Source organism: Podarcis filfolensis (assembly GCF_964270895.1).
Source record: "Podarcis filfolensis genome assembly, chromosome: 7".
Taxonomy (NCBI): domain Eukaryota; kingdom Metazoa; phylum Chordata; class Lepidosauria; order Squamata; family Lacertidae; genus Podarcis; species Podarcis filfolensis.
In genome coordinates, this window is record NC_139603.1 from 33579752 (window position 1) to 33594025 (window position 14274).

Below are 14274 nucleotides of genomic sequence, written 5' to 3' on the forward strand. Positions count from 1 at the left end.
CTCAAAAGCCAAATTAGGGAACTTACTGGACCTAATCTGGCCTGTGGGTCAGTGGTTCCCCATGCCTGACCTATGTTGTTCCTGTCCCGTTATGCCTGTCGTGTTTAAACTTGCCTCCCTGGCATGATAAGCACAGAGAATATTCACTTCCAGAGCCCATATTTTGAAAAGCTTGCAGTCCACAGCTTAGCTTGCTTTCTTGTCCAAAGATTGTTCTCCATTGTTATCTTGATATCAGCTCTTCTTCTTATGACACAGGTAAGCTTATTGCACCCAAGGCTGCATGCTTTGTAATACTACAAGTTACCAAATGGAGAGTAATGTAGTTTTATGTTGTGAACAGCGCTAAGATCTACAGGTACAGAGAGGTATACAAATTAAAAAACTGAAAAAATGTGACCTTTTATGAAGGGACTGTTTACTGATCATAGATAATACTTTTGCTGTTCTCGTTATGTGCAATTCATCACACACACACACGCAAACGTTGCATGATTGTGTCAACTCTCTATTATGATTCTTACGGTAGCTATACTTTATACACAGAGCATGTCAGTTTAAAAAGCAAGTAGGACATAATAGCAGGTTTTCATTCAAAATTCATATGAACAGCACCAAATAGCCCATCCTGAATCTTAAATATGTTCTAAAAATTCTCAGTTAAGCCCTGTTGTCATGAAGACAGGTGATGAGCCTATTTGGACTCTACCGGTTCAGATTGCAGGGGGGGGGGTCACATGGTTGAGAGTTCCACCATACCCAAAATATAGTAATAGACAGAGCTTCCCCCAGCTGGTACTCACCAGAACTCAGTTCTAGCACCTCTCAGGTGGGCGCTATTGCCATTATAAGAGAACAAGAGAGACGTTCATGGTGAGTTCCATCACCTCTTTTTCTAGAAAAATGGCACTGGCAATAGATTCTCACTTTACATAGAAAACGAGCAAACAGGGGAAAAGGTTTGCTTCCAATAGCTGTGGTTCATAGCTGTGGTGCATCAGAGCACTGTGAAGTGGTAGCATTAAAAGAAGGATAGGAAATGGCTTGGTCCAGGTGCCATCACAGAGACAAGTTTAGTGTCAGTACTTTGATCTGTGTACCATATTTTGTAATCCATTGCAGAGGCTCATGAGAACTGTTGTTCCTTTGACCTTAGAATTGTGATGGTGTGCATATTTCTGGAATCCAACCCTGAGCAAACTTGTGCTGAGAGGCCTTTGCTGATGCAAGTGTATTGATAAAGAAGCAGGGAGAATAAAATATGCAATCAAAGGGATGTGCAACCAAAGGGATGGCATTCAGATGAGCCTGAAGCCACTAAATAGCCCTTGGCAAGTCACACCAAAGTTAGGGATGTTTGTTTTGCTTTATTGGCCAACATCCAACTTGGGGTCATTGCTGGAGCTATGTGCAACTCTTGGGTTTCTATTTATGTAAGAGTTGACAAATGTTTGTTTTGGTTTCAATCCACAGGCTTCGCACCCCTAGGTTTCACTTTGAGGTTTCATGTTGAGTGAAAAATAAAGAGTTCTGTCTGGTTTGGGGTTAAAACCTCAAGTAACCACAGACTTCTCTCTAGAGTCTACAGGGAAAGGAGACGGTTCACTGGAAAGGGCTAGATGTGCTGAGCTTCATGAACTTTTCAAGGGAGCGTGAGCTGAATAGTGACTCTACTCTTTCCCATCAGGACAGGCTTAGTGACATGCTTCAGATTTTTTTTCCTGAAGTCAATATATCAAAGTTCACAGCCTGTTCAAAAATATTATTTCCCTCACAGTTCCTGTAAGTTTATTGAGAGAGATGTTTTTTCTCGTAAAGTCATAACAGTTGACCAATACTTTAATAGTGCCACCTAAACCCTTCTCTGCTTGTACCAATTCTCACCATTGGCACCCAGTCCCATCTCTCCTTAGGCCTTGTATGCTGAGATGTCTTTTAAAAGCTTCTGAGCATTTGGAGTGTTCATGAGCATTCCATCACATCTTTTTTTTAATAGAGCCATTGGCTTAGCCATCGAGGACTCATTTCAGTCAACTGGCCAAAGGCTACTGATGTTTTAAAATAGCAGTCTGTGTTTTACCTCCTTGTCCCTTTGTTTCGTTTATTTGATTTGGGAAATAATTGGGAATAGCCATTTCTTCTCTGAATTTCTACTTTGCTGTGTGCTGGAATTTGTTACCTTACTCATACAAAAGTTGATGACACAAGAGAGTCTCCAAAGCTGGCTCTGATTTCACATATAGAGATAGCGATTATATAGATTGCAGGTGTTGATTTAACAGGCATTTAAAAATTGGAATGTTAAGAGTGTTGGGATGTACACTGACACTTATCTGATACTCTTTGAAAGTTGATCAATTACATTTAAATGCATTTACAGATTACTGAAATTCGGTATGGGTGCAATTTTTTTTTTTTAAATAGAGCAAGACAACCTGCAACTTAATAAATAAAACAACACTGATTTCTTAAGACAGACTGAGCTGATGTATCAAAATTGCCAAAGCCATGATTTCCAGTGCCACTTCAAACCATAACAAGTACCAGCATTAGACAAGCCAGTGTTCTCTAGGCCTCTTTGCGTATTATAGCATATATTATTTCTGAGCCTAGATGTGCAGTTTATATTCAACAGTATGCAGTGTGGGGGATCTCCATAGAAATCACCTTTTGGGACTCTTTTCTTCTTTTCCCTGTGTCCAAGGCTATAGCCTGCAGTATGCAAACTGGTTTTGCATTTGGATCATGTTTGTATCTGTGTAGTGGTCCTTTGGGCCCCCCAGGACTTGCCCAGTGAGCATCCTCTTTCACCCGAGAACCAATGAAAAGAAGCATTTGCTGTTTGGGGCTGCTTGCCTCCCCACCCCGTTTTCCATCTGCTTTTTACCAGAGTAGTTTTCTCTCTGTGCTTTGCTCACCTCTTTTCCTTATCCCAAGTGACGTGTACGTTGCTAATACATCGATCTACGTTTGAGTAGTATCATACAAATGCCAGAACTTGTACCAGGCTACTGTACAATGCAGCCACCCACATTGGGAAGCCATTGTCTCATCCAAGCACAGCTTCCAGTTAGATTCCAGGGATATATAGAAGCAGCGGTGCAAGGGCATTGCCACAGATAAGCAAACAAAGGGCATGGAAGACATGTCGCCTCCTATTCTGTCATTTTGCACCAATATTGGAGCAACACAAGCCTCAGAATTGTTAACGGTTTGTCTGATGATAGTTATGCCTACAGGTCTCCCCACCCCTTTTTGGCCAGCTGACTATTCCCTCATTACCAGACATCTGCAGGCAAGAGGGAACACAGAGGGGGACCATTAACCTATTGGAGACTTGAGAGCAAGCCATAGAGAGAATTCTCAGGGGTTTAACTGGCCGTTTAAGGAACGTACAGTGTTTATTAACTGCATTAATTAAGGAAATACAGTGACATGCCATGCGTGCAGGAACAAAACTGTAAGGGTGATTTTCTTCCTGTTTTGCCTTCAAAATTATATTTATAACTAACACACACACACACACACACACACACACACACACACACACAAATATTCACACTCTGTTGTTCTTTCCCTTTCAAACGTGTGTGCTCACATATTTCTGCACATGCACGCACACACACACCGTATAACATCAACAAACATATTTGCTGTTTGGCAGTCACATGTGAGCAAAACCTACTTTATGCACAATAAAGCAGAAGCATCTTGGCCCAGATTGTTTGTGTCTCTGGTAAACCCAGCACCTGGGGAAAATGATTAACGCTCCTTCTTTTTCCCTGACTGCAGCAGGACACGCTTTACCTGCATAATGAATCCGGCATGTGATGGTAACAGGGGAAAGAGAACATCCTAGGTGAACATATTATTTGCCAGAAATAAATTATTCAGGATGCAGTTTCAAATAGAGATTGCTGGGAGAGATAAAGCCATTGGGGATCTCTCCCCCTCCCCCCGCCAGTCCAGGCTACAGAGACGTGGAGCATGCTTTTCAGGAATTCACTTAAGTGGAATCAGCTTGGAATAACGCAGCCAAGAAGTAATATTGCTGCCATCCAGCTAGTGTCTGTGGAACAGCATCCTCGGCGTCTCTTCACAGTAGCATGCACGCACATAGGCGCAGATACGATGCTGTGTGCAGAAGCGTATGTACACAGATTGTATTTTCCGAAAGGAAACTGCACCGCAGCTACCTGAGAGCAGCATTTGTTGGCTCAAGACGATTATTTGCCGATGTTGCTCTTGTTTCCCTGAACTAGTTGGCCACATCAGCGTCCGTCTGCCAGCGCATCATGTGTCTCCTCACGCGATGCTCGGCTTCTTGCAGTTTGGGGAAAGAGAGCTCTCGTGACTCTGCACTCCTGGGCAGTAATATTCAACAGCGCAGATATCCAAATCCAAAACGGCAGAAATAAAGTTGTGTGTTATTTTAGTGGCTTGATTTTTTTTTTAAACGATGATTTTAACTCTCTCCATTTTGGGGCTGGGTGGGATTGCGTTGCGGGGGGGAACTCCTGCTCTTTACTTCCTGCAGGATTCGAGCCGTGCTGTTTGGAAGGAGCGATTTCGTCTTCTCTCAGAGCGATGACGCTGTACCACTTTCGGCATATCCTGCTCCCCCCATTTACCTGGGTGGCTGCTATTGCTGCTGTTGCTGCGGCTGCTGCTGTTGGGCTTGCTCCTGCCTGCCTGCCTTCCTGCGTTTCAACCTGGCTTGCACTACGGGAGAATCTCTCGTCGGCACATTCTCGGCAAGATGCGAGGAAAATCTGGGCAGTGCATTCTGTTCCTGCTGGAAGAGAAGAAATGTGCGATTCTGGGTTTTTATTCCCCCACCCCCACCCTAAAGGGTGAAAAATGTGAGTCAAAGAGATACGATGCCAGGTAATCCGGTGTTTACAGCAAGGGCATCGGCAGCGATCCTGTACGTATGGCAAGGGCATCAAGAAGAAGAATCCCGGGCACTGCTGTTCGAAGGGATTATTATGGGGAAAGCCATGGCGATGCCGTGCTTCACCTCAGAGGAGCTGTGCTGGAGATGGATAAATAAAGTATCTGATACGTGAGCCTGTCAGAGCATAGCCATGGGAGGAAAAGAGTGGAAGGGAGCAAGCCAGCAAATGAAAAGGAGGAAGAGGAGACGGCATGCCGTTTGATCGTGTCTGCTCATTTCTGCAATGATGATGATGATGGCATAATTTACAGAACCCATATCTGGATAGAGGGACTCTAAATTGTAGTCTGAACACTCCCTAATGCGGTTATGGAGGAAACAAAAGGTGTAGGTGGCTGAAAAGACATGAGCACCTTGTGGGGGAAAGGAGAAGTGTGCAGTGTATGTTGTATGTGTGTCTGTGTTTGTACATATGTGCATTGAGGGAAAGGCAGCTTTCTGACTTGAAAATGCATAGGAAGCCTTTCAGGCTGCTGGGTCAGGCTTGGTTATGGTGCATATTTTCAACTACCTCCTTTATACGTGTTCTTTTCGGCAATAAGCAGTCAGCTTGTTTGAAAAAGACATATTTGGAGGCGAGATTCTGAAAATTCTCTCTCTCTCTCTCTCTCTCTCTCTCTCTCTCTCTCTCTCTCTCTCTCTCCTCTCCCCTTTAACACCTTGAAGCCTTGAATCTTCTATATGTTACAGGGAAGAACAGTGGGATTATTTTATTTGCTTCATCTTTACAATCTTTATAAACACAGCTGTACTCAGTCTAGTGAAAAAATTCTATACTGTAAATAGACGTGTGGTCAGTCTAATCAAAATAAATTATCCCAGATGACTTTGGAAGCCCAGCTGGCAACTCCTCATTTTCAGATGGCTCAATGTGCAGCCGAAATGAAAATCGGCAACGTATTTACATTTTTAATGCATTTCAAAGTCAGCCTGTAATTAAAAAAAACAAAACAAAGCTGGGGAGGGGGACTCCGGAGTCCCACTGAAAAAGCGCAGTGCTCAATTTTGGCAAAGATTTGCTCTGAAATGCTCACTGGCAAGTCCTATTTCTTGTTTTGCTGGGGTGGGAGGCAGTGAGGTAAGAACAGTGTTGTTGATGTTTTTAAGAGCAGCTGAACTTGCTATAATATACTTAATATGGTAACTGCTTCTGAATAATAACTAAAGGTGGTCATATCTGTGTAATGGGCCAAATGAAGTGAAAGGAAACAAATGCTGTAGACAGATAGGAGAAGCTTGGCAGACTCTTCGGCAGCTGCCTACTTTGTGTATGTGTGGGTGTTTAAATTCAGAGACCATAATTTTTCTTCATGTGTATCCAAAGGAGTTTTTCAGTAGTCGTTCTCTAAGGCTCCTGTCTATACCTTGCAGGATTTTTTTGCTGATGAGTGTACTGTTTGCTCAGTAATATCTTAGCCAGCTGTTGGAGAAATGTAGTTTTCTGCTTGTTTTAAAGGGGCAAAATCTGGCTTAGGAAAATACCTTTTGCTCTGCAGGGGAGCTACACCTCTTCTTCAGATATTGTGGTTGCAGCTCAGACATTTTAAACGGAGAGAGAGATGGGGGTGGAAAGCGGAAGAGAGGGAGGGGGAGGGAGGGAGGGACTTGTGTAAATCGTACAAAGCTGCATAGACGAGCAAAATGTCAGCAGCTTGTAATTAGCAGTTCATGGTTACGTCAGCGACCATATCTTTCCAAGAATAACTGTGATGCATGCCACAAAGTGAGGAAGATAGTCACAACCTAGTTATCAGCCCTGGTTCAAACAAGGGCAGATGGATTAATGAATGTGCTGTGTTCATAAATCAAATATGGATGGGATCACATGTTTTGGGTCTTGCTGAGTTCTGCATAGTTGAGAGCTCAGTTGTCAAGTTTTCTGCAGAAGCAGGCTGTGGGGAGAGATTTGCAGAGTATAGAGTGCGAACCTTTTAAAAAACGCACTGGTTGCCCGTAACAAATGCCTTTGCTTTTTATGCAGGCTTCATCTAACTCACGCAGCTGGCTGACATGATTGCACCACAGTTGCCAAAAAGGAGAAAACAACAAATGCAGATGTGTGATGCTTTCACTGAAAGGCTATGGCAGAGAAAGCGCACCGTTACTGTAGATTTGAGTTTTGCTGGGCTTTTCAAATATGCTTCACAAGTAATGTGAGATGGCTTTTAATCAGCCTTTTCTATTTCAAAGGGTGTGTTTTCTTTCAAATGTGTCAAATTTGGTACAGCATTTTTTAAATCCAAAGCAGATCCTGGGGGGAAAAAGAGCTTCTTCGGGAACATTTCGGGAGCTGAGCCTGAGTGCTTTGGGTATGCATTTGCAGTCCTGCCGCATGCAAGCAGTGAGGGGGACATGGGAGGTGCCTCGTCCGTGATTGGCCTTTTGCAGACGCCTTTTACGCAGCACTTTCCTGGCTTTTATCTGCAAGCCTTTGCAACGTGCGGTTTGTGTTTCTCCCCTCCTGTTCTGCGCTGCCCAAATTGCTCGGAGCCTCTTCTGGTTTCCCAGATTCCCTGCAGAAGTCAGCCTCAGTTCAGCTCTTGTTTATTTAGCTCGCCTTAATAATATGCCCAAAATAGACTGCATTGTGCAAACATGTTATATTTTGGGCTGGGAAAAAATGCGCATTTTGTTCGGAGGGCAGGGCTGTGTGTTAACATGAAGCCAATAGCTCTTTTGTTGCTGCATGTAGTGCCGTTTAAATGTCCTTTAATTACTTGGAAGTTTACAAAAGCCGTCATTCTCCCAGCCCCGCATTTTGGATTTGGGCAACGTGTATACCATGCCTGGACCCAGAATAGTGCTGTTCTGTGCACCAAACAGGCTGGAAGGATTTCATTTGGCTTGCGTGTGTGTAAGTTCAAACAGCTGGTCATTAATGCAGGACCCATCTCCAGAGTGAAAACGTTAGCGGACGTGAATGGCTGCCTGATTAATGCTGCCCTTCAAAGGGTCCTCCATCCAGCAGCCATGCTTGCAGCAGAATAATGCAGCCTGATTTGATTGCGCTCTAACAGCGTAGTATGTCATTGTGTCGCCAAGCAATTGAGGTTATTATGGGGCAGGGCTGACAGACGGGACAGTGGGGTTACTAGACCGTGGCATTTTTAGAAATACAGGCCTGACCTACTTAGAGTGATTCTTGCTGGCTGGCTGGCAGCTGCATGGTGCATGGAGCGTCCTGATAGGCTGAGGCTGTTGCTAGGGGGAATTAGCATGAATTTTTCCACATGCAGCCTATGATTGAATGATAAAAGCTGACTGGAATTAAAGAGATTCAGCTCAGCATTATGTAGATTTATCTCCCTTATTTCTCCTTCTGGAAGCAGAGAAAAGGAACAAAATACTGTGTATTCTTTGACCCATTTTCCTATCCAAGGGGAGGCATATCTTGTACTGTTTTAATTCTTGAAATTATGTTATGGGGGAAAGGGCCATTTGACATCACAGATTGTTTCGTATGGGCTGACTGCTTTCTCTTCTGATTTACATAGCGCTTTTCTGAAGCAAGCTTTTTCACCCCTTCCTCTGTGCAGCTATAGACTCCTTTATTGTTAAGACACAAAATAATAGGTAGGATACTGAGTTTCAAAGGAAGCCATGTATACTGGCATTTGCTACATGGTATAAATCCTGGGCAATTTTTGGAGCTGTCTCCATTCGTTCATAAACAGAGATCAGTTCCCACAACCCTAATGCAGAAAGACACATACAGGGATTTCTGCAATGCTGGATGTGAGAAATTACTTGCCGTATTGCATTCTTATATTGAAGAGGCTTCCTCAATCTCCTCCAACCAATTTGACAATACAATGGTACCTCAGGTTAAGAACTTAATTTGTTCTGGAGGTCCGTTCTTAACCTGAAACTGTTCTTAACCTGAGGTACCACTTTAGCTAATGTGGCCTCCTGCTGCTGCCATGCCACCGCCGCGCGATTTCTGTTCTCATCCTGAAGCAAAGTTCTTAACCCGAGGTACTATTTCTGGGTTAGTAGAGTCTGTAACCTGAAGTGTATGTAACCTGAAACGTATGTAACCCGAGGTACCACTGTATTTTCCCTGTCCCTCGATTTAAGTATATCTTTAAATGCTCTGTGTCAAAGACATTTGGGGGGGGGGCTGGGATTGAGCACATGTCTTCTTCTTTCAATGTGTCTCTCCCCCACCCCAGTTCAGCTCTGACTTTTTGGTGACAATTCCAAGCTCCCTGCAAGGGCAAATAAAACACCCAAGTCAATACTGCTTGGGTGTAATCACAGATCTTACCTTTGTTACCACTACTGATTATGTAAGATCTGTAAAATACACAGAAAGCATCCATTTATCATCTTAGGCATCACTGAGAAAGGAATGGCAATTCTCTAAACAGAAAAAGTGGTGTGTGCACATTCATTTGAATTTTACAAATTGCACAAATGTATACATTTGTCTGAATAATGCAATGGAAGTTGATTTGAATTCGGAAGGTTTTTGATACACCATCATGCAAGGAACTCTGGAGGCAATGTTAATCTTTGCTCATCTCCTTAATCTAGATTCCCAATCTATTGCTATTACCTTTTCTTGCAGAGGCAGACAATATATGACCCTCTAGATCAGCCTTTCTCAACCTTGGGTCCCCAGGTGTTGTTGAACTACAACTCCCATCACCCCTAGCTAGCAAGGTCAGAGCTCAGGGATGATGGGAGTTGTAGTCCAACAACATCTGGGGACCCACAGGTTGAGAACTGCTGCTCTAGATGTTGCTGAACTTATATTGTCCTTGGCTATTGGCTAAGCTGCCTGAGACTGATGGGAGCAGCAGCTTGGCAACATCTGGAGGGCCACAGGTTAGTCACCCCAGCCATGCCCTTGTCATTAGTAACAAAAAGCTTTCAACATAATGCAAAGTAAGACATAGATTTGATATGACCAGGACAAAAAAAATAGGACGGAAACTATATGCACCAGGGCTGGCTAACCTGGACTACAACTCCCATCAGCCTCAGCCAACTCGGCCAGCAGTTAGGTATGACGGGAGTTGCAGTCCACAACTCAGTCACCCCCAACATATATGCTGTTGGATCTAGGTCTCAATGTTGGCCTCATCAGTGGCCAATTATGTGGTGCATGAAAGGCCACAAACAGTTTCTGATAGGAGCGTACACCAATCTAAAGTGGATCTGTAATTGGCTTTGTCCCTGCTGCAGCATCCCCTCCCCCCGAGGCCACCCTCACTTCCTTTTTAACAGTTTGTGCAATTTCCACGAGTTGTAAAGTGCCTTTTCCTCTATTACTAGCATTGCTTGTGGTCCTGCAGACTAGCCAAGTAGCCAGCAAGTTTTCACCTGCCTGTGGCTATTCTTCCTGGAATTCTCCCCATGTCCTGAGTGGAAGAACACAATGTTAGTGGTCGGTGATTCATCCCTATATGCGAGGAGAAAAGTCAGAAGTGACTGTGAAACTCAGGGGCCATGGAGGAAAACAATGGGATCAAGGATCAATCCATTGTATTTGGAGCAAAAATGTACGCACTCTTGTTCCTTAATGGCCTTTTTATATCCCTGAACTAGCTAATTATGAAACAAACTGGAGAAATGGATGGCTGGAAATCCACAATAAAACTTCTACTGTCCTCCAGTGTATGTAATAATAACAACCAATAAACTTAGTTACACCATAGTGTTGGAGCAGTAACTTGCTTGCAGTGCTGCAAATTACATCAGACGGAAAATGGAGGGGGAAAGTGATGTATACTAGGGGATTTCTCTCTGCCTCCCATATTTTTAAGCAAAAGAACACACATTCACAGAAATGTGTTTTTTTAATAGGTTTTATTTGGCCCTTGCTGATTCAGCTGGAGCATACAGCTCTCATACATTTTTATGATGGATGCAATGAGAACTTGGAATGTGTGTTTTTCTTCTTGTCTTTATTTGAATGTTTTCAAATAAGAGTAAATTTATTAGGGGATCCTGATTTTTCATCGGGATTGTAGCAGTTTCTGTCGACTGGAAAGACAATTTAAGGGATCTTAATACTGATCATATAGCAATTTCGGGGGTGGGGGGTGGGGAGCTGCTTTGAAAAAGAAACACTCACTAAATTCAGTGCTTTTAAAATGAAGGGGGGGAAATGAAGGAATTGGGAAGTAAAATATTACTATAGGTATGAAAGAGCCAAACATCTTCTTGATAAGAACATGGCCTTCTATTTGTAGCATGATTTGCCTCCCTCTCCCCTCTGGCTTTGCTTTTATAGAAAACTAAATTACTGTAACCCCTGAAAACAATAAAGTGTTCCTTTTGCTCTAGGTTTTTCTTGACAGTCTCTCTTAAAGAGGAAAAGAATTAGAGGCTTCTTTTCTCTTAAGCCAGCACTCTAAATGAAAATGAAAGCAAACAATAAATGGAAGCACGGTGGCATTATAAAATAGGTTTATCCAATACAAAAAAATTTTTTTTAAACATATAGTTCAAAGGCTCAGCACCCAAAGTTTTCTTAATATTAGGCACTAGCATTATGAAGCAATGGTACAAAAATAGCTCTCAGTATGTGGGCCACTTCTTTTTCTTTTCTTTTTGCACCACTAAGTTTCCAGGGGCAGAGATGCTTACATGCACCCAGCGCTTGCCATTCCAAGCTTATACAGTGGTACCTTGGGTTGAGAACTTAATTTGTTCTGGAGGTCCGTTCTTAACCTGAAACTGTTCTTAACCTGAGGCACCACTTTAGCTAATGGGGCCTCCCGCTGCCGCCGCGCTGCGTAATTTCTGTTCTCATCCTGAAGTAAAGTTCTTAAACTGAGGTGCTATTTCTGGGTTAGCGGAGTCTGTAATCTGAAGCGTCTGTAACCTGAAGCATCTGTAACCCGAGGTACCACTGTATGCACAGTCTCATTTTTGATGCATTATCTAAAGAGGTCGAGGTGCTTAAATCGCCCATACTGGGAAAACCATCTTGGGTTCTGAGATTTCTCACTGAAATAAAGCAGGTTTCTTCCATTACATTACTTTTCATCTTATCGTTCCCCCTCCCATAGGCTAAATCAAAAAATGGAAGGAGACCAGTACAAAATAGTATTGATGTACAAAATAGAAGGAGATGATTTTTGTCTTCCTATCCCTCTGTTATTTAGTCAGTAACAGAACAATTATAATCCACAGAGATGCTGCCTGGAGGAAGGTTTGAATGGGAGGGAGATGTTCCTCCACCAACAGAAAGAAGCCTCACCTGTTGAGAGGAAAACACCCATTGCAGAGACTCCTACTACAGCCAAGGAAAGCTCCCATGAGCATGGATCTACCACTGTTGGTGTGCTTTGGTGGTGCTAGCTGTCGTCCAGCACCAAAACAGGGCATTCCTACTGTGGGACAGAAACAGGACAGAAGGCTTTGGATCCTGCGGATCCAAAACCCCATTGGTCACCTGAGGCCCCATGATTGGGCCCATCATCTGCCCCACCTTGATATCAATGGGGATTATGTTTCAAAATTGAAATCTGCTAGGGTGAAAGAAAAAAGAAAGACACCCCTTTTGGGTTTAAAAAAATCTGCCACTTTCCTACCCAGTGGCCCTATTTGGCATTGATCTGCCCATCGTCAGTCGCTCAGTATTTCTTCCAAGTGATTTAAAAAACAGTGCAAATATTTGTAAAACGAAACACGTACGTGTGTAACATCTAATTATCTTTGTAACACCGCCCTTTCCCAATAGCGGCTTTCGCCTCCCAGGATGTGGAGTGAAGAGTGCCAGTTTCTCCTGGGAAATGTCTAGGGGTGGGGAGCAGAAGTGGTGCAAATACTCCTGGAGTCAGTCTGCTGTGGCAGCAGCTCATTATGTGAACTTCATACCATGTGAATCAGTCCAGACACATAGACGCTCTCTGCGCCTGCTACTGTCAGTTCCAGGCCATGAAGAAGGCATGGCAGTGATTTACATCCCTATATTATCTAAATTGGCTTATGCCACAGAAAAAGGAATCTGATTGGCCTTTTCAGCTCTCTCATCTTTGCACCAAAGAATGATCTGGTGAAATCCAGAATGGCCTTATCTGACTATTTCCTGAATATCCTCACAGAGAACTAGAATAGCCAATAACACTCATTGTCACCTGTGGCCTATTAAATCTTGTAGTGGCTTTCTTCCAACCGAGGAGATGTTAAATGGTTAAACTATTACATAAATGTTTACATAAATCGAACCTGCTGTGGTATGTTTAAACATGTTGCTCTTCTTGCTGGACTGCCATTTTAGAAAAATCCCTATTGCGTGTACAGTTTCTGCTGGCTGAACCTGGTTTTAGAATTCACACTTCAAAAAAGGGAAGTAATTTCTCAGTAACTGGCATGTGTATATGTGTACGCATGTATGCACATATGTGCACACATATACAGTATCTACTAAAAAGTGATTCAGATTCTTAGGTCTACAACAGTTTTGAATAATGGTCTTGCTGAGTGTTTAGAAGATGCATCAGGTGCAGAAGGAGAAGGCCTTTTCGCTTGACACGCTAGACTAGTGTTTAGGATTTGCATTGGCTTGCTAGGCAGGTAGGAAGTTAACAATTTATGTTCCTGCCTTTACAGCACTATCCATATAGTTTGAGAGAGAGAGAAAATGAATGAATGAGAGAGAATGCAGTCGTACTTTGGAAGTTGAAGGGAATCTGTTATGGAAATCCATTCGACTTCCAAAACATTCGGAAACCAAAACACAGCTTCCAGTTGGCTGCTGGAAGCTCCTGCAGCCAATCGGAAGCCATGGAAGCCACATTGGACATTCGGGTTCCAAAGAACGTTTGCAAACCGGAACACTCATGTCCAGGTTTGCGGCGTTCGGGAGCCAAAACGTTCGAGTACCAAGGCATTCGAGATCAAGGTACAACTGTACTGGGTCTAATGCAACCTTATAACCTAGAATTTTTGATATTAGGTAATTTATCTTTTTCCAGTACAATATACCCACAACTTATGCGGTGGTTACATTTCAAGGATAACACATAAAGCCAAAATCATGCATAGCCAAAACACATTTGGTGCAATAGTGGGTGGTATTGTCAAAGTCCCCCCCCCAACACCCTCCCCCTTTATTTTTTATTTTTGCCATGTGTGTAAAGCTGAATGTGCACAAGTTACATGTGCGTAAATTGGTGGTCTACTCTACTCTATATCCTTGGTAACTGGAATTGCTGCCATATATGATAGTGACCCTTTCTCTCTTTCTGGCATTTCCAGTATATGTGTGGGTAGTTTCTATTTATTTTGCTTATTATCCACCGTCTCAAACCTGGGAACGGGGTGCCAGAGACAGAAATTATCGGAGACGTTCATTGACT

The 14274-nt window shown here is 43.1% G+C and overlaps 1 protein-coding gene across 15 annotated transcripts in view; it reads left to right on the forward strand.

Moving 5' to 3' along the window:
* The window catches only part of LOC310767168 (uncharacterized protein), a 393524-nt gene that overhangs the window by 271069 nt on the left and 108181 nt on the right, over window positions 1-14274 (forward strand). Inside the window, exon 5 of one of the 15 annotated variants that reach the window (XR_014550658.1) lies at window positions 4538-6520. The exons of the other annotated variants lie outside the window; for them this stretch is intronic. The gene's annotated coding sequence lies outside the window, so the exon portion shown is untranslated. Of the gene's footprint in view, window positions 1-4537; window positions 6521-14274 lie in introns of those variants that run through there. 15 annotated transcript variants of the gene reach the window in all.